The following is a 23,688-nucleotide window of genomic DNA, read 5'->3' on the forward strand; positions in this document are numbered from 1 at the left end:
GTTAAAACGTCTTGATGCATTCTCAATCATCCAGGAAAGTAAATCTCCAAAAGTTGAATCTGTTCATCTGGACGTAGCGTTTTGTGGGAGAAACGATTCATCACTGAGTGATGAAACGTTTCTCCCACAAAACCAGTGGATTGCACATTTGAGTGAGTCTATTGTACAGTGATTATTGCACATTCGAATATAAGAGCAAATATTGCAGTGTAATACAGCTTAGTTGTTCCTGTCCTCCTTTCTCCCCGTTTCCCCTCCCTCTCTCCTCCAGTGAGGAGTTAAACAGTCTCATGGCGTGTGGGACAAAAGAGTTAAGTCTGTTGGTTCTTGACTTTGGGAGACGAAACCTGTCGCTGAATAAGCTTCTCTGATTGTTTATGACCGTGTGCAGAGGATGCCCAGCACTGACTATAATGCCCAGCAGTTTCTTTAGTGTCCTTCTCATCTGCCACCGTCACTAAAGTGTCTAGCTCCATGCCGACCACAGAACCAGCCTTCCTGATTAGTTTTTCCAGCCTGAATGAGTCCTTCTTTGCTGTGCTGCTCCCCCAGCACACCATGTAGCATGCATTTAATTGTTTATAAAATTTGTTTAGATGTTTATTTTTGTAAATGTTGCCAGTAAAAACAACAAAAATAATTTTTAATGAAAGTTTGACATTATCTGACCTTGAAGAAGAGGTCAGAAAGAAGTAATGTGATGTTTTGAATCCTTATATATCATTCCCTATATGCCTATATGTTGTCAGTACAAGCATTAAGTAATTAGTTTTGAAGATCTCTATATACATTACTATAACTTGACCTTCAGAACAATCGCTTGACCTTGAAGGAGAGATCACAGGTCAAATGTGACCTCTGACTTCTGGTATTGGTACTTTTTGGTACTTTCTATATGTTAACAATACACAGTTAAGTTAAAAGATTGAGGTCAATAGCTACCTTGAAGGTCAATTTTGAATGTGAGGTCAATTTTAATGGACTGTTAAGATGACCCCACTCTACACCCCAGAAAATTTTGGCATAATTTATTCAAAACTTTGCAAGCTGTCATGTTTATAGATAGAGACATACGTAAACATGCACACATGCAACAGTTACCAAGAACATACCTCCTTTGGCGGAGGTAATTATTTACTCACAACTGCATAGACAATTGGGAAATCAAGGTCAAACTGACATTTTTGTGGTTGCTTGTTGTGCAATATCAGTCAGTAAACTTAACGACTGACCTACTTCTGTGCTAAACCTACTTGTAGTTATCATTCACATCAACTTTAATTTCATTTTAAGGCCATTACTGGTGCAGACTGCAGACCCATAACCTTCAGACGGCATCTGAGGCTGAAGGGCTTAAAAAAAATGTCTTCAAAGGTATCATTTCCACGAAATCCACAGAACTGACCATTTGGACTTTGCAAGAGAGCACAAAACATTCAATTTAATTTTATTTATATAGTGCCAAATCTTTATATTGTACAGTTTATCCTATAATAATAGATACAGAGAAAAACTGAACAATCATATGACCCCCAATGAGCAAGTACTTTGGTGGTACTTTGGTACTCAGACAAAAACTGGTTCATCCCAAGGACAAAACTCACAAACAGTACAATATAGTGTGTCCCGTGCTGTGCAGCGAAGAGTGCACAGACCTCTATAGATCCCCTCTATTAACACATGGCACAACATAGAAGAGCCACCTCAACAGGACAAGAAAGAGGAGTGAAAGATGCCATCGATGTACACTATGAACGACCATCCTTGAACAGAGGGGGTGGCTTACGCACCAACTGTCAATCACCTACTTCACAGTTTTGAGATCCCTTTCCTGGTGGTAAGACAGATGAGACACATGTGGTAGACACATGATTACAGTTTTTCTCGATTGCTTAAACACTTTTCTTGAAACTATGACTCGTATTCTCAAAACAGTAAACACAAATCCATAACGTCTCACCCAATTTCCCAAACACTGTATTTTCAGGTCAAAATTAAGCTCTACACTCAAAACCATTCACTCTTGCTGAGAAAACAAACTTTGCCCACAGACATCACACACAAGGCCTCAAAAACACACACACTACAACATAGTCTTACACATTGGTGCAATAAATTTAAAACAATATTTCAAAAACTGGCAAGTTATGTTGCTTGTGGTTCTTCCCCTCAAAAACCTTTTCACATCATGAACACAAAAGATCCAATGTACATACAGTGGCACATTTTTATTCATGTACCATACAGTACAACACACATCAAAAACATTATTCCACCTCAGCATCCTGTCTGTGGTCTGGGTCAGGCCCGGGAATCTCATCCACATCACAGGCTATATTGGCCCTGGCCAGGCAGCGGGGGTAAAATCCTCTTGCATGCCTGATCCACCACTGGCATGCATCTACTGATATGTATAGGCAGGCTTCTTCCACGACCCGGAGGAGCTGAACACGGACATAAGGTTCTCTGTCATACACTTTCTACCGCCACGCCGAAAATAACTCCTCTATTGGGTTTAGAAAGGGAGAGTATGCAGGCAGAAAGATGTTAGAAAACCTTGGGTTATTGGTAAACCAGTCATGAACCAGAGCAGTGTGATGGAAGCTGACATTACACCAAACAACAGCATAGTGAGGCTGCTCTGGCTGTGCTGGTTCACTGTAGTCCCGCTGGAACATATGTTGTCTTAGACCATCAAGAAAAGCAAGGAGAAGCATAGTGTTATAGGGTCCTAGAATGGCATGGGGGTGGAGTACCCCTCGTTGGCTGATGGCTGCGCACAGAGTGACATTCCCTCCACGCTGACCAGGGACATTTACAATAGCCCAATGGCCAATTATGTTCCTCCACCTCCTCCTTGGTGTCCTAGACCTCCTTTTCCTCCTCAACCTCTTCCTTTGCATCTCTTTGAATCCATTGTTTCAAACCTGAATGAGTTTCTGATTGATGTGTGATAAATTTTGACTCGTAGTGTTTCCACTTGGTTAATTGTGTGCTAATTGAGCTCAAGCTGTGCTGACTTAAGTTAACATTATTGAATGCAAGTGCTTTCTAAATGTCCACATGGTGTAAGCACTGAAAAATGTAGGGATTTGTGTGTAGAGTTTTGCAGTAACAGTTCACCACATCTGACTCATGTGTTAAAGCAGGGGAATAGTGTTTATAGTTCAGGGAAACGGGTGTGGTTTTTGAAAAATAGCATTATGGTTTTGAAATTTTAGTTCAAAAGATTGGTTATAGTGTTTAAGCAATCGAGAAAAACTGTAATAATGGGTCAACGACCCTCTTAAAAGATATATTCCACTAGGGATTAAATACCTGGGACTCTCAACATTTGCTTCTGGAATGAGAGGTGAAACATATTCAAGAAATGTTCATTTCACACTTTAGAGAACCAAAGTGTGAAATGGACACATTGGACCGCCATCACTATTACACGCTTCGCCATGATATCAGGTTGATCTATAACAGGCATAACTAAAGTTAATCTGCTGGTTAGTTGCACAGAGAGCACCATAAAGCAAAAGAAACTTAGCATAGCTAGCATGCAGAAACTTTAAGCATGATGTGTAAGTTAATATAGCATTGAAATTTCAGACACCATTCATTATTATTTTAAATGTTCAAACCTATGCTTTGCTCCAGAATGTGGTAGTTACCAGGCAGGCTACAAACCTGTACAGGTCACCATTCTGATGCAGAGCTAACACTAAGCAACAGTTATAGATTCACACTCACATTAGCATCTATTTTAATTCAATTTAGAATCACCAACGTCACTAACAGCATGTCTTTGGACTGTGGAAGGAAGACGGAGTTCCCAGACGGAACCCACGAAGGCATGGCTGCCTGGCTCTGCTAGAAGTTTCTTCCTTTCCATTGTCACCAAGTGTTAGCTCATAGGGGGTCATGTGATTGTTGGGGTTTTCTTTGTATTACTGGAGGGTAACATCACACAGTTGCTACGAGTTTGTTGGAACTTGGTCAGGGTTCTGTCCTTTGGCCATTCATACTGCATGTAACCACGAGACAACAAATGGTCGACCAAAGTGCTGTACAGCAGAAATAGAAAGTACAACTAGAACAATAAATAACAATAAAATAACATTGCCAGTTGCCCACTGAGTCAAAAGCGAGCAAATAAAAAATCAGTTTTTAACCTGAATTTACAGATCACTACTGAACTAGATTGCCTAAAGTGAAGAGGAAGATAATTCCAAAGCTTCTGGGCTACAATAGAGAACGCTTGGTCTCCTCTAAGTTTCAGCTGTGGTTGAGGGACTGAGAAGGACAGCTGCTCAGCTGACTGAAGTAAACGAAGGGGGACATTGGGCTGCAGCAGATCAGAAAAATATATAGGCACCAGACCAGTTAAGGATTTATAGACAATAAAGGGATCCTAAATTTAATTGAAAGCCAGTGTAAGGAGGCCAGAACCAGAGCAATATGCTCAAATTTTCTTTTACGAAGTAACATGATTCCTGAATTCTTCCATGACTTCAGTGTTGTCTTATTGCTTATTTAAAAACTCATTTGAGAAGTTGCTTGGTTTACTTGTTAAAGGCTTACATGCAATGAAGATTCCCTTGTAATCGATGTTTCACTAAAATGGGTCACAGCCACAAAGATTGTTGCCTCAGTAGGTTAAGCACATATTGACATCTGGGTAAATCATTATAAAAATCTGAGATTCTGTAATGGGAAAATATCTCACAACACTACCTGAAAACACTGTGGGTGGTCTGAAAAACAGGGCGATCGTGTCACAAACAGGATAATAGTGTAATAAATAGAAAGGTGAGCATATACACACAACTACAATTGCAGCTTCAGCACTAGCAATATATTACCATGTTGTTGGCTCATATTTCTGCTAATATTAACCTGTTGTAGGGGCCTTTTGTTCTTCCTTTAAAAAGCACTTTGTTGGAATCACAATGACTTCATGAACGTTGAGAAATTGGTACCTATGATGCTTTCAAGCATCATAGGCTACAAAAATCCTTTCACCTGTGGACACAAATTAATACATTTCTATTTTTAATTTAAGGCATTTTGATCATCATGTACATATTTTAAAGACAACACTGTATAGTCAACATTTTCAACGTCCAATCGCTCACCCAGTTTCAGCTTAAACTGTTCTGCCGTTCATCAGATGTCATCTAGTGGCCACTGCAGTTTCCCTACTGAAAATAAAGCTGGATAAACTTGCCAGCCACTACGTTAGGTACACCAGTTCAGCTGCTGGTCCATCCAAATATCTTATCAGCCAATAGCATGGGAGTATCTCAGTGCATTTAGGCATGTAATGGTAAATGGCCTGTATTTGTATAGCGCTTTACTAGTTCCTAAGGAACCCAAAGCGCTTTACACATTCAGTCATCCACCCATTCACACACACATTCACACACTGGTGATGGCAAGCTACATTGTAGCCACAGCCACCCTGGGGTGCACTGACAGAGGCGACATGTAAACAAGATAAAAATGCTTAACCCAAGCACCAGAATAGGGAAGAAAGATGATTTAAAGGACTTTAAATGTGGCATGGCTGATGGTGTCAGACAAATTCTTCTGCTGGGATTTTCCCCACAAAACCATCTCTATATCCAGTGAGTGGTGCTTCTCTGCATCCTGCCTTTTATCAAAGCTGGTGTTGGTGGTGTAATCGTGTATGGGATATTGTGTAGTTAACTTTGGGCCCCTGGATGTCAATTAACAAGTCTGCAGAACTGTGTGATGCTATCATGTCACATGTGCCAGAATCTCAGAGAAATGTTTCCAGCACATTGTTGAATTCTTGCTATGACAAATTAAGACAGTTCTGAGGGCCCAAGGTGGGGCTAGCAAGGTGTACCCAATAAAGTGGCCAGTGAGTGTATCAACATAGCTGCTCCCCATTGGAAGTAATTCATTCTCTGCCTGAGTTTGCAATATGTCATCTTATATTTCCATTGAGTTTCTGTTTGAGAAACCTTACAGGAAATTTCCAAGTTTCACCATCTTCTTTTACACAAATCAGCAAAACAGTACCAATACCTGATCTGTTAGAGCTCATATATTGGTAATCATGCCTTAGCATGAATTAAAGAATAGAATTATTCCAGATTGTGACACAGCTTATTTCTACCTAATATGGACTTTACGGCGTGTTCACACCGAACGCAATAGACGCGCCCAAAACGCACCAGACGCCCCTAGCTTGATGCATGCAAATTCGCACCTCGATGCATGTCCAACGCTAATTATTCACATGTCAAAATATGAAATTTTGATACACGTGAAGCAGAAATTTGGCAGGAAGTTGTGCCAGACAGTATGTTTGCTAGATGGCAGCTGTCGAGCTAGTGTTTGAAGAGATAGTCTCCCTTCTCTATTTACTGTGGAGAGCAGCGGTGTAAAGGACGTCGTCACTGTACCTGGGTCCATCAGGTTCTCCAGAAGCGTGAGCAGTTTGGTGAGTTTCTCCACTTGCTCCTGGAGCTGCGCCTGGATGATGGCCGCTTTCAGCGGTACCATCGTCTTTCCCTCACCCAGTTTGAGGACCTGCTGTCCCGCGTTGGTTCAAGCATCACCCGCCTAGACACCAACTGCAGGCGCTCAATCCAACCCGCAGAGCGCCTGTCCATCTGCCTGCGGTTAGTAAAAGTGTTTAATATAACAGGGGTCACCAGCCTTTTAAAACTGACAGCTAGATAAAATTGTGAAGAGTTCAGATGATCTTTAGTTATATGATAATAACAACTCTATCTTGATATGCTATGTCTTATCACAGGTAAATTTTTCAAAACAGGTCTGGGTTGTGTAGCAGCCAACAACTCCTCCAGAGAGGCTGTCCTGGTGAGGGAGAAGTTCATGGCGCACTTCTCGGTGGAGGGAGCAGCGTCTTGGCAGCCAAAAGAACAGCCCATTTGAAGTCCCAGTGACTGGCCCAAAATGGCTCTGAGCCACCCACAATCTTTAAAGAGCATTTCTGCCTTTTTAAAATTTTCATAATAAATGGAGCTCTACTCCAAAATAAACTAACCTCTCTTTAGTCTCTTAAATAATTGGTCTTCACTATGTTCCTATATAGTAGTATATTTTTTCATTAGTATAATATGAAATTAATTCTACATGTGTCAAGTTGTGTGCCAATATTTGCTGTGTAGTAGAACTGAGACAAAAAATTATTTCAAATAATATTAAAATTCTCAAACAGAAAAACATTAAACATAAATATATAAAATATAAGTATTTAGAGAGACAGGAATAAAAAGGACCCAGCTTAAAGTGGAAGAGCCTCAGGGAGAAGGAGGAGAAAAATAAGAACATTGTTTCTGCCCTGGAGAGCCTGCTGCCTCATCAGAATACTACTGATTGCTGGGGTCCAATGTTTCCAAATTTAACACAGCTGTGCTGTTTTCAAAAACTAATTTATAAATTTGAAATTTCACTAATACTCACGTCTGAGGCAGCATGCTCTCCAGAGCAGGAACAAGGCTGAAGAGGAAATGCTCCATTGGAGACTGGCCTCTTCAGGGACTCCAGGATGGCCAGCTCCACCGCCGATGGACCGTCCTGGGACTCATCCGCCTCGGAGCTGTCCTCCTCTGTGGGCCTGTAAAACACAGCACAAAACAACACAAAGTAATGAGAAGGATGCTAATAGATTTAGTAAAGGTAATCACAAGGGAATCCAACAGAGTAAAAAGCTATCAGTGCTTGTACCTGTACCTGTGGGTGCAGCAGCAGGAGTGGAGGGACCAGGGACTGGGGAGCCAGGAAAAGCAACAGGGGATGCTCTGCTGCAGAATCAGTTGATTCTGTCCAGACAATATTAAATGTTAACAGGTTGAAAACAATAATCATAGAGAAAATATTTACAGTGGACCCTTATTTATTGCAACAGGATATTCTCAGAATTACTAGCACCTCGCCACGCACTTTATAGACTTTTTTTCATACAAACATTAACATTACTCACAGTTCTCACAAGTTGATTCTCAAAGTGCAAACCTTTGTAGATTTCAAAACGTAAAAGTATTATTATGTCGCGTTTTTTCTTCATCTGCCTGCAACTTTTGTGCGCCTTTTTGCCTCCCGGTGCAGGTGTCTATTTCAGATCGAGGGTCGTAGCTATGGGTGTTTTTGTGCTTTTTTTTCTATTGGATGTGATGGTTATCAAAACCAAACATGATAACATAACTCTTGAAAAATTATTAGACACTCAAGCAATGGCACTGGATTCACCACTGACGCCAGGTGAACTCCAGGAAGCCCTGATAGCATCTCCACTAACAAAAATCCAGGTCCAGACGGCTTTCCTGCAGAATTCTACAAAGACTTCTGTACAATTCTAGCACCAATTTTTTACAGAACGTTGTTGGAAATCAAAGAAAAGGGCAGACTTCCATCAAATATGAATTCTGCAAACATTAGTCTCCTGCTAAAACCAGGCAAAGACCCTGTATATCCCTCAAGCTATCGTCTAATATCCCTTATAAATGTAGACCTTAAAATAATGTGCAAAGCTCTCTCAAAGAGACTAGAGAAAATAACCCCCCTCTTAATTCATCCTGACCAAATTGGTTTCATAAAAGGTAGGCACTCATCAACAAATACACGTTAATTACTAAATTTGATAGACTACTCATACAGTAAAAACATCAAAACTACAATATTTTCTTTAAAGGCAGAAAAAGCGTTTGACAGAGTTAACAGGAAATTTCTATTTGCAGCTTTACACAAATTTGGTTTTGGTAACTCTTTCATTAAATGGTTAAAAATATACAATTCCCCAACAGCTTTTGTCAAAACAAATGACCAAACATCCTCCAGCTTCTGTCTCCTGAGGGGCACCAGGCAGGGATGCCCACTCTCCCCTTCACTGTTTGCAATTTTTATTGAACCACTAACAGCAGCAATTAGACAGAATTCAGTAATTAAGGGCATAAAATGCAAGAACGTGGAAAATAAAATCAGCCTTTATGTGGATGGTGTGTTACTCTTTCTCCAAAACTCACAAACCAATATCTCTGGGGTGATAGAATTGATAAACTCTTTTGCAAGACTATCAAATTACTCAATTAACTGTTCAAAATCTACAGTCCTTCCGATTAACTGCTCCTTCCATAATTCTTCTTCTACACCACTGCAATCGGGAAATATAAAATATTTAGGTATTAATGTTTCTCCCAAGCTTGCAGATCTAACTAAATTAAACCATATCCCACTTTTAAAGAAAGTAGAAGGCGATCTGGCTAGACGGAAATGTCTACCCATATCACTCATGGGGAGGGTTGCCGCTATAAAGATAATGGTCTTACCAAAAATAAATTATTTATTCTCATTGATCCCAACTAAACCACCACAAGATTGGTTCAGATTTCTAGATTAATATATGTCCAAATTTCTTTGGAAAGGTAAACCCCCACATATAAGCTTAAAAACACTACAAAAAAACAAGGATAAAGGAGGATTAGAACTACCTAACTTTCAGCACTACTTCTTAGCCAACAGGCTTCAATTTATCTCAGGATGGCTAAAACATACCTTCTTAGATGAACCTTGGCTAGATGTAGAACAAGCACTTTGCAATAATCTAGAGATTTCAGACCTACCATTTATCAGCTCATACATTCAACGACATGAATGCTTCAAAAGAGTCAACGTCAGCTCTTCTCTGACAGCATGGTGGGAGTTTCTAAAATTGACTGAGTCTTCATTAATCCAATGCAAACGTACACCTATCGGGAACAACCTTGATATATTATAAAACAATAATATGATAAACTTTCCAGATTGGAGTGGTAAAGGAATCAAATACTTAAAACATGTATTAGAAGGAACAGAATTTATTCTATTTGACAGACTAGTTACACAATATGGGATAAACAAGAAAAGATTTTTAGAATATCAAAAAATAAATCCATAGCAAAAAAGAAATTTAAACCCGGTCAAGTTGAACTACTAACACCATCAAGTGTGGTACAATATTTTACTCTTAACCTTCTGGGGTCCAGGGTATAATTGGCTGTTTTTGACTACTTTTGATTTTACCTCTATATTTCACCTTTCAAAATGGTTTATCTTGCCTTGTTTGGTATTATTTTTTTTCAGCACAACCTCAAATATCTGAAATTTGAGTTATTTTTTTCATTTTGGCATACTATATTAGCACAATTGATCTAAATTCAGACAAAAAATTCAAAATCCAAGTAGAATTTTTTTAAATATTTTTTTTACTGTAAAACCATTGTAAAACCAAAGCATGTTTAATGAATCATTTTCATAATTAGTACATATATCTAAAAATTCTGCACATGTTTTGTATAACAAAGTTATATGGTACTATTCACTTAAAAATCCAGCCAAGGCCTCTGGCGTTTTTTTTTTAATATAACCATTTAAATCTATTTACAGAACAATGAGGTTTTCTGCATCAAATAAGATGCCGCATAAATTATTTGTGCCAGTCCAAAAAAATAATTTGTGTTCAGTATACGACAGAAGAGAACACCACAGGCCTAAACCCTGCAGGTCTGACAGCAGGAGGTGCATTAGTCCTGTTTTCCAGCATTTACACTGGAATCTGCCTTTGGTTGCTTTTTTGGAGCAAATGTGGTATTCAGCAGCATAACTGACACACAATACAAAACAATAACTACACAACACACTAGCTATAGCCTCCAAACACACTAAACTTCACTAATGTCTCACATATGAAAACTCGGTTTTTCTCTTTCTTTCGCTCGCCCGCTTTCCGTCGCGGGTGTCACCACTAAAACTTCCCCTTCTCCCTAAACAACCAAGTGCCACATGTTGCCATATCAGTTTTTTGATTGGCTGACATGGTAAACTCTAACAACAATAGGGAAGGGGTGTTTCTTTTTTCACTTGCAAGCGGATAGTGTTTGCTAGCGCTGTCCGTAGAAAATGCCGTTTTTACCATTCTTCCCGCTGTAAACAACACTGTTTTGTTCAGAAAAAAACATTGCGTGTATTTTTTATCATAACTCTGGTTTTTAACGTGGCCCATCAACACAGTTCAAAAACTGGTATATAGTTTGAAGTCCGCATTTTCTGTCACAGTCCTGGGTTGGTGACCCAGTGTTTTGAGTTTCTTGTGTCTCTGAGTTTCTTTTTAGTTTTCTGAGTATTTGGTAGCTGCCCTCTGTGTCTCTTTGTTGTTGTTCTCTGTGTTTCTTAGTTGCTCTCTCTCCCCTAGTCAAGTTCGCATCTCTGTGTTATACTTCCGGTTTTACTTTGAAGGTCTGTGCCTTATGTGAATGTGTTTTGCTTTACTTCCTTGTCTCGTCAGTTCTGATTTCTCCCAGGTGTGCCCTCCTTCTGTGTCTCATTCCCCTCGTTACTTCCCAGTGTATTTAAACCCTGTTTCTCTGAGTCAGTGTTGCGTTGTCTCTCATGCTGTGTGGAGCTCCCTGTGTCGTTTAGTTTAGTTTGCTTTTGTATGACTTTCCCCTGCCAGCAAATAAAGCTGAGTTCTTTGTGTTAAACCTCGTGCCTGAGTGCCTGCAATTTGGGTCCAACTCCTGCCTGCCACACAGTGCTTCCTGACACTTTCGACCCAAGTTAAAATGGAGACTCTGAGTCGCTGCATCTTGTAGCTGTGTCGTCTTAAATTGGTCATGTGATTTTGACATGCCGACGCGTCTGTCGACCCCAGAGGGTTAAAACCCAAAAATTACTTTCCAAAATATACAGAATGCAAGGGCGTAGATTTGGCATGGACGGAAGGGACATGTCCCCACCAATATCCAGCAATTATTGAATTGTCCCCACCAATAATCTGATCTCATTCAGTAAAGAAAAACAAAACCGATAGCAGGAAAAAAAAATTATCTGTTAACGTCTCATTCACCTAGCGGTGCACAAAGAGTTAAATTCGTCATTCTATCACCTCAGGCGTCTGTCGAAGGTTAAACCTTTTCTTTCAAGGCGTGACTTGGAGACTGTCATCCACGCTTTTATAACCTCACGCTTGGATTATTGTAACTCCCTTTTAATAGGGGTTGGACTGGGCACTCTGACACGCCTGCAACTAGTACAGAATGCTGCGGCACGGTTTTTATCTGGTAAAAGGAAATTTGAGCACATTACTCCGGTCCTGGCCTCCCTGCACTGGCTTCCAATTGAATTTAGGATTCATTTTAAAGTTCTTTTATTAGTTTTTAAATCTTTAAATGGTCTGGCACCTGCATATATGTCTGATTTGCTGAAGCCCTATGTCCCCACTCGTTCGCTCCGGTCAGCTGAGGAGCTGTTGCTCTCAGTCCCCAAATCACGGCTGAAACTGAGAGGAGACCGAGCGTTCTCTATTGTGGCTCCTAAGCTTTGGAATACTCTTCCTCTTCACATTAGGCAATCAACATCAGTGATGGTTTTTAAATCCAGATTGAAAACACATTTTTATTCACTGGCTTTTGACTCAGTGGTTGACTGACCTGTATTTACTTATATTTTATTGTTTTCGCTATGTTTATTATTTTATCGTATTTATTATTCTTATGGCATCTATTATGTTTCTATTGTTCAGCACTTTGGTCAGCCTTGTGTGTTTTTAAAGTGCTATATAAATAAACGATGATGATGATGAAATTACGTTCTCTTCTGGAGTCATGTGACAAATATGGCCAATTTGATTGGCTGTGCCTTTCTGAGAGGTCTGTTTAGTTTAAACAGTGGCAAGCCTGCGCTGCGAGGACCTGCAAGGAAGAGGGGAGGATGGCAGCAAAAGGGAAGAACCTGGATATAAGAAAGTATTTTTCAAATAAACCTGTAAGTCACTTAAAGTCAAGTTCACTCATAAAATGTGTCCGTCATAATAACGTTACAGGCTATGCTAGGCCATACATGCCAACACTCCCGGTTTTTATCCGAAAAAAAACCAAACATTTTTGCTGCATTTTTAGATAAATAGTTGTTTACAAAATGCACATTTTATATTTACTCAACATGTCTGTGGTTTTTTTTTACAGTAAAAAATAATACTAGGAGTTTAAGTTCTTTGTGTGATTTAAGATCAGTAATACTAATGCAGTATGTCAGTGAAAAAAACAACTAAATTCAGTTGAGCTGACAAGAATGATACCAAACAAGGCAAGGGGAAAAATAAAATGAAACAATTTGAGGGTGAAATACAAACGTAAACTCAAAAGGAATCAAAAATGGCTGGTTGTATTTCAGACCTCAGTGGGTTTTACATTTTGTGTAATTTCAGCATGTAACAATGTGATTGTTTCTAACAAAAACAGTGTGAAACTTAAGTTAGACTTGTGTTTGTAAATGAACCACCCCAAGTTGTGTAGCTTTCTGGATTTTATACTTATTGGGCTACATATTTATTTATTATACAGGCTATACAGTACATAGGTTCAAAACTCACATGTTTTATGTATCTAAAGTCTTTAATTATGTGGGCTACAGACAATAATTAAGTTATAGACTATATTTATATGAAAAACATGTATACTAACTGCATTTGAATCATTTTAAGCATACCCATATGGAAAAGAAATAGTAAAAACTTATATGTTGTTACTCATGAAAGTGGCCACTTTCATGAGTAAATCATATAAGGCTTACATGATTTACTCATGAAAGTGGCCACTTTCTCATTACTTTCATATATTGTTTTAGTAAGTATCCAAAACATACAAGTTTCATTATATAATTTTTCAAGGGATCTTATATCTGTTTTCACTCTTGTATGCTTTTCATACAAGTTTCACACAAGACAGATAAAAACTTTATAAGATTTATATATATCTTTTCCATATGGGTATGTAACCTCCTGCATATGTGTTTTGGGGGAAAAAAAAGCTTTGATTATGCCACCCTATTTGATTTATTTGCCACCCTCATGCCACCCTAAGAAAATTTCTCTAGATCCGCCCCGGCACAAAACGCAACACAAAAACTGATGCGCGTATTTTTATTTGCGTTTTCGCAACGCAAATCTGCTTCTAAATTTTCCCGGGACCCCAGTCGTGCGTCATCGTTCTTCTCCATTGACTTTACATGTAAACCTGACGCTCTGGTTGCGCCTATCACGTTTGGTGTGAAGTCAAACTATTAAACATGCACTGGTAAGCCACAGAACTGCAGATTAAGACAACCCCGCATCACCCTGCTGTAAATACTCCACCAAATGTTTATTATTCAACAAAGAAGCATTCAGAAACCTATCATTTTCAATTTACTTTTTTTTCTAAATTAATGCCAGGTAAAATAATACCAGGCAAATTATTTGCAGAAACTGCTTTGGCAGTGGACTAATATAAGAGCAAGATAAAGTGATCCAGCATAAAAAATATTTAGCATTACTATTAATTCTTAACATGCTTTATCTTAGGTAGAATCTTAGGTCTCATCTGCTACGTTGTCAGCTGCAGTCTTTTGTTTAGATGGCTACTATCACTCTCAGGCTTAGGTTGTTTTAGGCTGTGTTGTACGGTGGCCCCTAGAGACAAAGCATGAACAAACTCCAAAACACGTACAAAATCCAAAACACATACAAAATCCAAAACACATGCAAACTCCAAAACACGTACAAAATCCAAAACACGTACAAAATCCAAAACACGTACAAAATCCAAAACACATGCAAACTCCAAAACACGTACAAACTCCAAAACACATGCAAACTCCAAAACACGTACAAAATCCAAAACACATCCAAAATCCAAAACACATGCAAACTCCAAAACACACGCACACAACGGATGTGCTCCAGGATGCTAGGGGCAGTGTTGAGCTTGATTTGCAAAATAAACGGCAAGTTTGTTGCAAACACACGGAGTTGGATACCTGCGGAAAACACCGGCAAGGATAGACCTACCACGCATCATAATAAAGGTAATGTGCAAACTGTTGTTAGCTTGATTTTTTTTTTTATTACTATGAACGCTTGGTTTATGCTTTAGAGAAAAGTATGCAAATGCAATGTTTTAGCGATTTCTGTCCTTTGCCAAACATCAACAGTAGCATGCAATGCTATGTTCTATATGTTTGCTAATTGTTAGATATAGCTTTCAATACATATATATATTTAAATTAGACTTTTTTTTAATCATTGAATATTTGCAGACTGTAACACAGAGTGTGAATCTGAAGAGGACAATGAAGTTCAAGTAAAAGTAGTAGAAAGCCCACTGTTGGACACTGTGGTTAGTCTTTTTTTTTTCTTTTTCTTTTTTTTTTTTTTTTCTTTTTTTTTAAACCTGTCCCGTCTGGTTCTTTTGCCATCAGAATTATTGTCTAAAGGCGAAGAAAGATGCCCAACGGATTTACTTTACCAAATGGACCATCCCAGCCTTGCCGTAATGGTCCATTTGATTTACCTTTTATTGTTTATTTTATTTTATTTTATTTTATTTTTTTTACTTGCTAGATACGGGACAGGGGAAAAGAAAAGGGAGAAAGAAAGAGGGGGGAAAAAACAAAACAAAAAAAAAACAGCGGAGAAGAGGGACGGGGATAAAGGGCAAAAAACAAAAACCAACAAAATAAGCAGACAAAAAATACATATATCGATCACCTTGATCACCTGTTGAGAAAGAAAAAAGAAAACAAGCAGAAGAAAACGAGAGTAATAGAATAAACAACATCACAATGATATATGGGAATATAACACTACATACTTAATATTAAACATTATTGTGCAGCACGTAAGATCGACAGCGCACAGTGTGCTTTGAGGTAGGAGCCAAAAAGGGTGTAGTTTGTGTGTGTGATCACCTGTGTGTACACCTGTGAGCATGAGCGCGCTTGTATTTAAAAGGTTCCTTAATGTAATGATCTGCTAGAGGGTGTGGGGGGCCACAGTCCCATCCTCCAGGGCATGAAGCAGGTATGGAGGAGATCAAAACTCCAGACATCCAGAGGCCCCCAGGACACAAGAGACCAAGGAAGACCAACAGAGGGGCAGCCGCGCCACTGTCCCAGAAAGAGCTGAGGAGAGTCCCAGATGAGGGATCACTCAGCAGCCGCGGAGCAGAAGCCAGGGGGGGTTGCAGTGACGTGCCCGTGAGCTCCGCCGGCAGCCAGCTGTGCCTGAGTGACCGAGCCCCAGGCCGAGAGGCCGAGGGCACCCCACCCCCGAAGTGGCCCGAGCAAGCCCCAGGTTCCAGGCCCGGATAAGCAGCCACCAAGGAGTGAGCCGGTGTGTACCCGGACGCCCACCCCCGGACACAAAGAACCACCAACGCATCAGTCTTTTTTTTTTCACCGGTGTTTGTGTGTGTGTGTGTGTGTGTGTGTGTGTGTGTGTGTTTGTATACACCAATATAATCAAGAAAAGTTTAAAGTTTTAAAAAGTGCTGTTAAGCTTATTTTACTACTTATCAGGTATGGGATTTTCCAGATAATCACAGCATGCCGGAAACAGCACCTTCAACAAATAGGTAAGTTTTATATTGTGGAGGATACAGTGCGGCGACCCTGAATAGGGAGGAGCTAAAAGACATTATTATGTAATATATTGTAAATTCTAAAAAAATTTAAATTCTTTAATGGGGGTCAAACTTGCAACCTTCTTCTGAAGTAAGACTCTGAAAAATGTCATTAATAATTATTATACAGGCTACAAACATATAAATTATATTAACTGTTCATATGTTTTTGATATTTAGACTCAAGGTCCCTGCTACAGGCAGGTTTTGGACACAGAAATTTGTGTATTGAGACACTAGACCAATAAAATCTTAGTTAACTTTTTAAAGAAATGTCCCATTAAATGTTTTTCATTGCAGCACATACACAAGTGTTTATGCACCGATTGTAACTGATAGTGACTCAGACAAAGTTCTCGCCGAAAAGGATGAGAGTGAAACACAAAGGTAAGTATACATTTAAATGTGAGAAAGTAAATATGCTAAAAGTGAATAATAACATCCTCATTTTATGTGATATTTAATATTTTTTTATGTTCTAGTACAAATGGCCTGACTGCTGCAGAAGTACTTGAAGAGCTGGCGCCTAAGACATCTGTCAGCAGATTTAATATAAACAGGGCAAATGTTTGGGATGGAGCAGCTCGGGGCTTTAGAAGTGTGTCTTACAACCCAACTGATGAAGTTCAGCGATGACGCAGGACAGCATGCAGATGGAATGGATAATGGTAGTCCTAAACGTGAATTTTTGACCTTATTAATGAAATGCCTTAGATCAGGGGTGTCAAACTCAAATACACAGTGGGCCAAAATTCAAAACTGGAACAAAGTTGCGGGCTAACATTAATATTTATTGAAAAAAAAAATCTTCCTCCAGATATAAGAATGAATCTTTTCTTATGGACTCAAACAAGTTTTGCTGAAAAGCTGAATATGGAACAAGCAAAGCTTAATACTAAACAATATATATATTAGCTGTATAATACCAGTAGGCCAGCTCTAATAGTAATTTGGTATGGCTTCGCGGGCCAAATGTAATTAGGCTGCGGGCCAAATTTGGCCCGCGGGCCAGAGTTTGACACCTATGCCTTAGATCACGACGAATCTTTGATGGACCCGAGGACAGCAAATTTCTTACATTTGACAGCGCTGGTGAGAAATTTATACCATCTGACTATAAAATTAAATTAATGCATTCTGAAGTTAAGTTTGGATGATTAATCGTTTATTAAAATAAAAAGGCATATAATTTAAAGCATTATTTTAGCAGAACTAATTAAATAAATCCATCACTAGCTGCAAGAGAGGATGAATATTTCCTTGCTGGCAGAATGATTGCCACATCATTGGTACATGGTGGTCCAGGGCCTGCCTTCCTCTCCAAGACACTCTACCCGCATCTGATTGGGACAACAAAGTCTGATATGGTGGAGGTAACAATTGAAGATGTAACTGATGAAGCTACAAAGCTTCTCTGTTGGAAGTATGTTGATTTAAATAATCTATTTTAAAACTACAATTTCTTTTGTTATCACAAAGCTTGATGCGTTAATTGCACATTGGACTTGACACGGTGCTCCAAAGTAGTTGTAATTTTAATCAGCATGCTAAGTGTACTGATGTTTGTTAATGTGAACAAAGATAAATTTTTGACTTTAAGTAGAGGAGTAGAAAACAATACCAGAATAACATGCTTTAAAATATAGACCAAACATTGAAGTGCACTAGTAATTATATTTAAAATAATTTTGATGTGAACGTCATGCACGACAACCTTGTGATACTGCAATTTTGTTTTTTTTCTTATGTAAACACTAGATATCCAATGCTGCAATGCTGAAGGAACTCCATGGGTGCATTGAAATGCATTGCAGCTTATTGCAGACAGCTGGGTGCTATAGATTTCCGCACTCTTTAGATGTTAAAGGCAACATCATTAAGGACTACCTTAAGTGGTACATCATATACTGCAACCACTTCTCAATCCAAAGTTAACATATTTGTAAGTGTTTGGACTGATACTAAATCATGGGGCAATGTAGCAACACTATTTTAATAATAGTTTTGTAACAAAATTGTTTAAACCATAAGCAACAGTATACTGAATTGATAACAAACTACAGCTACAGAAGCCGCCTATTCTTTTGATCAAATTAGTTTGGAATAATATGTATGTTTTTGCTTAATTTTACAGTTTTGCATCTTCCCTTTTTATTTATTGTTTCCATGGTTAATTATACTTGGAGCCTAATGTTTGCAAAAAGTTTTTGAGTTATCATGCATGTGCTTTACTCAGTATGGAACAAATCATGTGAAGCTGCGAGGACAGAGACCAAATTTCAAACTTTTAAACACTTATTCTATTAGAATTCTTGTTACTTTTCAGTCACTGCATAAAACTGGACAAAGCTGCAAACACAAGTTCAGCCAGTGACCGTGTTTAGTTTAAAAAATTGCAGTGCAAATTTGATGTTTGTAGGTGGTTTGATCTTTTACATTATTTATTTTATTGAGAATAAACCATACTGTACTGACTGAAAATGCATTTGCAACACTGTGGCGGAAGTAACTTATGCTCCAGTTTGCAATGTTCACTTAGTGATGAATAGAAATGCAGATGGTAAAATATAAATTTGGAAGGTAGCATGGTGGCGCAATGCATAAAACATCAGACTGGGATTCAGAAGGTAGCACGTTCGATCAGAGCCCGCACACCAGGTGTGTCTTTGAGTAAGACAGCCAGCACTAGCTCACTGCTCACCCCAAGGGTGATGGGTGAAATGCTGAGATCTAATTTCCCCCTAGGATCAATAAAGTATGTAAAATCCATTGTGCTTTAGGAATAATTAAAATAAAACATTCAAAAAGTGTTTGTATTCATGTTTTTATTGTAGTGCTGATGACAATTTTCCCCTTTTAGATTTAAGGATGGCCTCGCAACACTTGGTGTAATCCATGCCCTGCAACAGCATCCTTTCTTGTTCCAACCCTTCATGTGCTCAAGACCAAAGCCGCTGACGTCTGATGTTTTAGAGGACATGTTTGCAGTGGTCCTGAATGAACCTGGCATTTCAAGACGGCAGGAAGAAACCAGGGTGCTTGGATTCAGGCGAGACTATCTGATAGACGCTGAAGGTTTGTATAATACAAAACTTGTACTGCAAACAAATTACTACTATCAGTGCAAACCAATAAAGTGGCCCTTTCATAAATGTTACTTTTATGATATAATTTTTCAAGTTTAAACTGTCAGGTGATATTTCTGCTATAGAACAGAAGCACTTTTTTGTCTTTTAGCAGTTGAATCTCCAGCACATTCTTGTTAGAATTGTTACAATTTAACCCATCCCTTGGTGGATGGATCACGTTTCCTACTTGTGCAAGCACCATTGTGATACCAATGGTTCAGTCATATAAGCAGTTCCAGGCTGATAGGGACTTTGGAATATTAAACTCTCCTGGTTTTGGTCTGTATTGATCGACTTACAGTTTGATCCTCACACTGTAATATAGTCTTCATTTCAACTGTGTTTTTGTTCTTATATAAACAACAAATTTTAAAGAAATTGGCTAAAACAAAGCCTTTGTTTTAGTTACAATGCTAAAGTAAATGTCTGTGATTTTAAATGATTACTTTTAGTATCCTTAGCTTTAGAAAGAAATTCCCTTTACTACTATTCAGCATTTAGAGTAGATATATTCATAGATATTGTACATTTTGCACAGTTTGTATGTCAGTGCAAAGTGTACTTTGCCTTGTTAAAAATAACAATAAATCTTATTACTTAAATTGGAGTGTTTCTACTCCTTTATTTTATATAAACCTGTATTAATAAAGCTAATAATACCAACACGTGTCTTGCATTTAAGGTGGAGGTTAAGAGAGTCTTTACAATATCATCTGTTAGCAGAAATAATTTATTTGATCTCACAGTCAAAACTGATATTCTTATTTGGAAAAACACAAAGGGTATTTTTTAAGTGAATATAAACTGATGAACTATAAATGTGTTCTACTTGAAGCAAAAAACATATTTTTTTAGCCTTAACAAAAGTGCAGGTGGTGCATTATGATAACCACAAAGTGGACTCCACAGTTCTGGGATGTGTGGGAACCTTGGCATTACAATCCAGCAAGTCTTTTTAGTTTGATGTAGTTCTCCACACAAGATTCCAATGTCTGTGATTAACTGAAGCCACTGTTTAGTCCTTCAAAATATTCCTGTAGGTGAGGGTCTCCACAGAAATCGGGAGTTGAACTCATCCTGAACTGGCGCAGCTCTTGATGTCCAACTGCAAGGCCACAGTCGCGTCCACCAAACCTAAAAGTTTGTTGTATTTTACTATTAAAATACTAGGAAAACGCTACAACATCCTTGTCTTTGTAGGGGGAAAAAACTATGCTTAAAGTGAACATATGCTTTTACTTAACATCATTTATGAAAAGCTGTATTACGGCATTGAATTAAACAGCTTTTCATAAATTTAGCACTGGAATCAACATGTGAAAAAAGTAGACCTATTTAGTTCAAATTTTGGTGGTGTCTGCTTTTTATGACCATACAGTAAAAGCAGACCATATGATCAAGTGCAGAGATTAAAAGGTGGTAAAAAATGTAATTTTTGTGATTTCTACTTAAATTACAGAATTTTGATTTTTCACATTTTTAATTGACAAGAGTGATACAAACCTATGAGGCAGGTAATACATCACATCCGGTTTACCCGATGGACAGCGTGACTGGCTAACTGGATGGATCAGGTGCGTGTTCCACTTTCTTTTGCATTCATCCAAATCCATCTGAAGCACAGCCATGAAAATGAAGCGCACCAAGCACATGTGTTCATGACTACCATTAAAGAGGTGCATTTCCTTCACGTCATTCAAAAGGTCCATCCAGAACGGCTGTAGTAGGTCTCAACTAGGGCTGGGTATTGTCACTAATTTCTAGAATCGATTTGATTCCGATTCTCAAGGTCCCGAATTGATTCGATATGATTCAGTTTGATTTGAATCTGGGAATTTTTGCCTCAGACAGTCAGAAATATTATAATTCAGATCTGTACATTTACATACTTTTGTATCTATAAAAACGAAGCTGACAGTCGCAACACTTTATCAAAGGTGTAAGTATCACAGCGGAAAAAACAAAAGAAACCATTAATCAACATATGAACATTACCTCTGAAGTTACAGCGGTTTTATTAGAGACACGGCTAAGCGTTTTGTATTATACATAATTTTAAAATGTTTAAATTTGTTCAGTAGCCTATTGGACGGCAGAAATTAGGGTTTCTTTTCGGAAGTAAGTAAAAGGTAGACTTGTGCGTAACAAGCAAGCGAATAATGCAGAAAACAGATTTTTAGACGGGAAACTGTTCTTGAAGTACAGAGAGAGAGAGAGAGCTGTGCATGAAGTGTGATTTTATCATGGTAGAAGCAAAACAGCAAAAGTCAGAGGGAATTCATGACGATGTTTATGTGAAGTGTACTTTGGATCTTCTTTTGCTGCTGGTTCGGTCAATATTGCTTGGAGAGAGATAAAACTAACAGCTTTAAAATCAGTGCAAAAAGGGCGTAAACACAAAGTGAAGACCCGCCGAAACATCAGAATCAGTGAGCTTTCAGCCCCGTGGCGTCGGATGAGAAAGGCGACATCTCACTGATTCTGATCCACGGGTCCGCGCTTTGTGTTCACGTCTTTGTGCAGAATCTGTGTACCTGCTCTCATTTACTGTTTTAGCTGTTTGGTGGTTGTCGAAATTTTGTGAGGTTTCACCCGAGATTCTGGAATTTCGGTCAAAATAAATTTATATTAAAAACTCGATTCAGGATTTTAATGAATCGATATCACGTTATCCAAGCCAGAATCGATTTTAATTGATAAATCGATTCTCAAAACCCACCCCTAGTCTCAACCTCCTGTTAGCTTCGAGATGGTGGGTGTCAGACGTCTCCGAAAACGTTGGAGCACTTTTGCAAATATGTGATGTCTGGTAAACCAAGCAGATATTTGATGTTTACGCAGCTACATTCACGCCTACATAAACTACATAAACTTTCAAATATCTTGAAAGTTTATTTTCTGACCCAGAAAGAGTAATATTACAACTAAGTAGCTGCCGCCATTGTTGGAATTGAACTTTTGCGAGATCCCGAGTTACCTTTGCAAGATCTTGCAAAACTTTTGCAAGATCCCGAGTTACCTTTGCGAGATCTTGCAAAACTTTTGCGAGATCCCGAATTACCTTTGCGAAATCTCGCAAAACTTTTGCGAGATCCCGAGTTACCTTTGCGAGATATTGTAAAAGTTCATCGTAATTTTTTTTTCTCCCATGTCCCTTGCGGGTCTCCGTAAAAAGCTGAGATGTGCTGTTAAAAATTATAAGCTAAAGTGGTGTTTCCTCTCTCACTTATAATGGTATATGCAGATCCCAGGAACAACACCCATTATCTCTAATGCAAAGATACTGTGCAGGACCCTCAAGCTCCCAGGCCTCTGGTAGCGAACCGATCCTGGCTCCCTATAGCCGTCAATCTGCACCCTTCTATCCCACATTGATGGGATAGAAGGGTATCAAAGATGGACCTTGTTGGTGTGGCTTTGGTTTTCTGTATCTTGCTCATATCCAAGGTAGGCTAGTGACTCTTACTGGATACAAATCAAATTAGCTGATCATCACCAAGAAAATCAGAAATAACCAACTTATTTAATTCAATTAAACTTTATTTCAAATTGTATTTATTCAGTAGTGTTCATGTGTCCATGTGTAAAATAGAAGACATTTCCAGGGTATATGGAATGAACAGAGCAAGTGAAGGTGCCTGATATTGTGTCAGGACTTTAGATCACCATTGCATGGGAGGATTTTAGAGAGATGCTGGGCTTTTCCAGAAAGGCAAAAATGTCTTTATCATAGGATGTATATGAGAAATATCAAATTTACAAACAGTTATGCAAAACTGAGCAAACAAATCAAAGTTAAAGACCAATAATAAATGTCAGCAGCATTTTTTGAAGAGAGTAGATGACTTGACTGGCCATGTTCTTCATTCACAGCACTATGAGGTCATACTGCTGTGAATATCAAAATACATACTGAATTTCTCAATTCAAAATAACCCTCTGAGGTTTTATGGGAGAAATGTCAAACACATGTGTTCTGTTATTATAATGTAGAGAATTTCAGTTCTGTTGCCCCAGTTTACCTCTGCAGCAGGGCTCATTATGATTTTAGACTTCTGTAGAGCAACAGAAATAAAAAAGAAATGTTTGTTATGTATTAACCA

This window comes from Pelmatolapia mariae, linkage group LG15, assembly GCF_036321145.2.
Source record: "Pelmatolapia mariae isolate MD_Pm_ZW linkage group LG15, Pm_UMD_F_2, whole genome shotgun sequence".
NCBI lineage: Eukaryota > Metazoa > Chordata > Actinopteri > Cichliformes > Cichlidae > Pelmatolapia > Pelmatolapia mariae.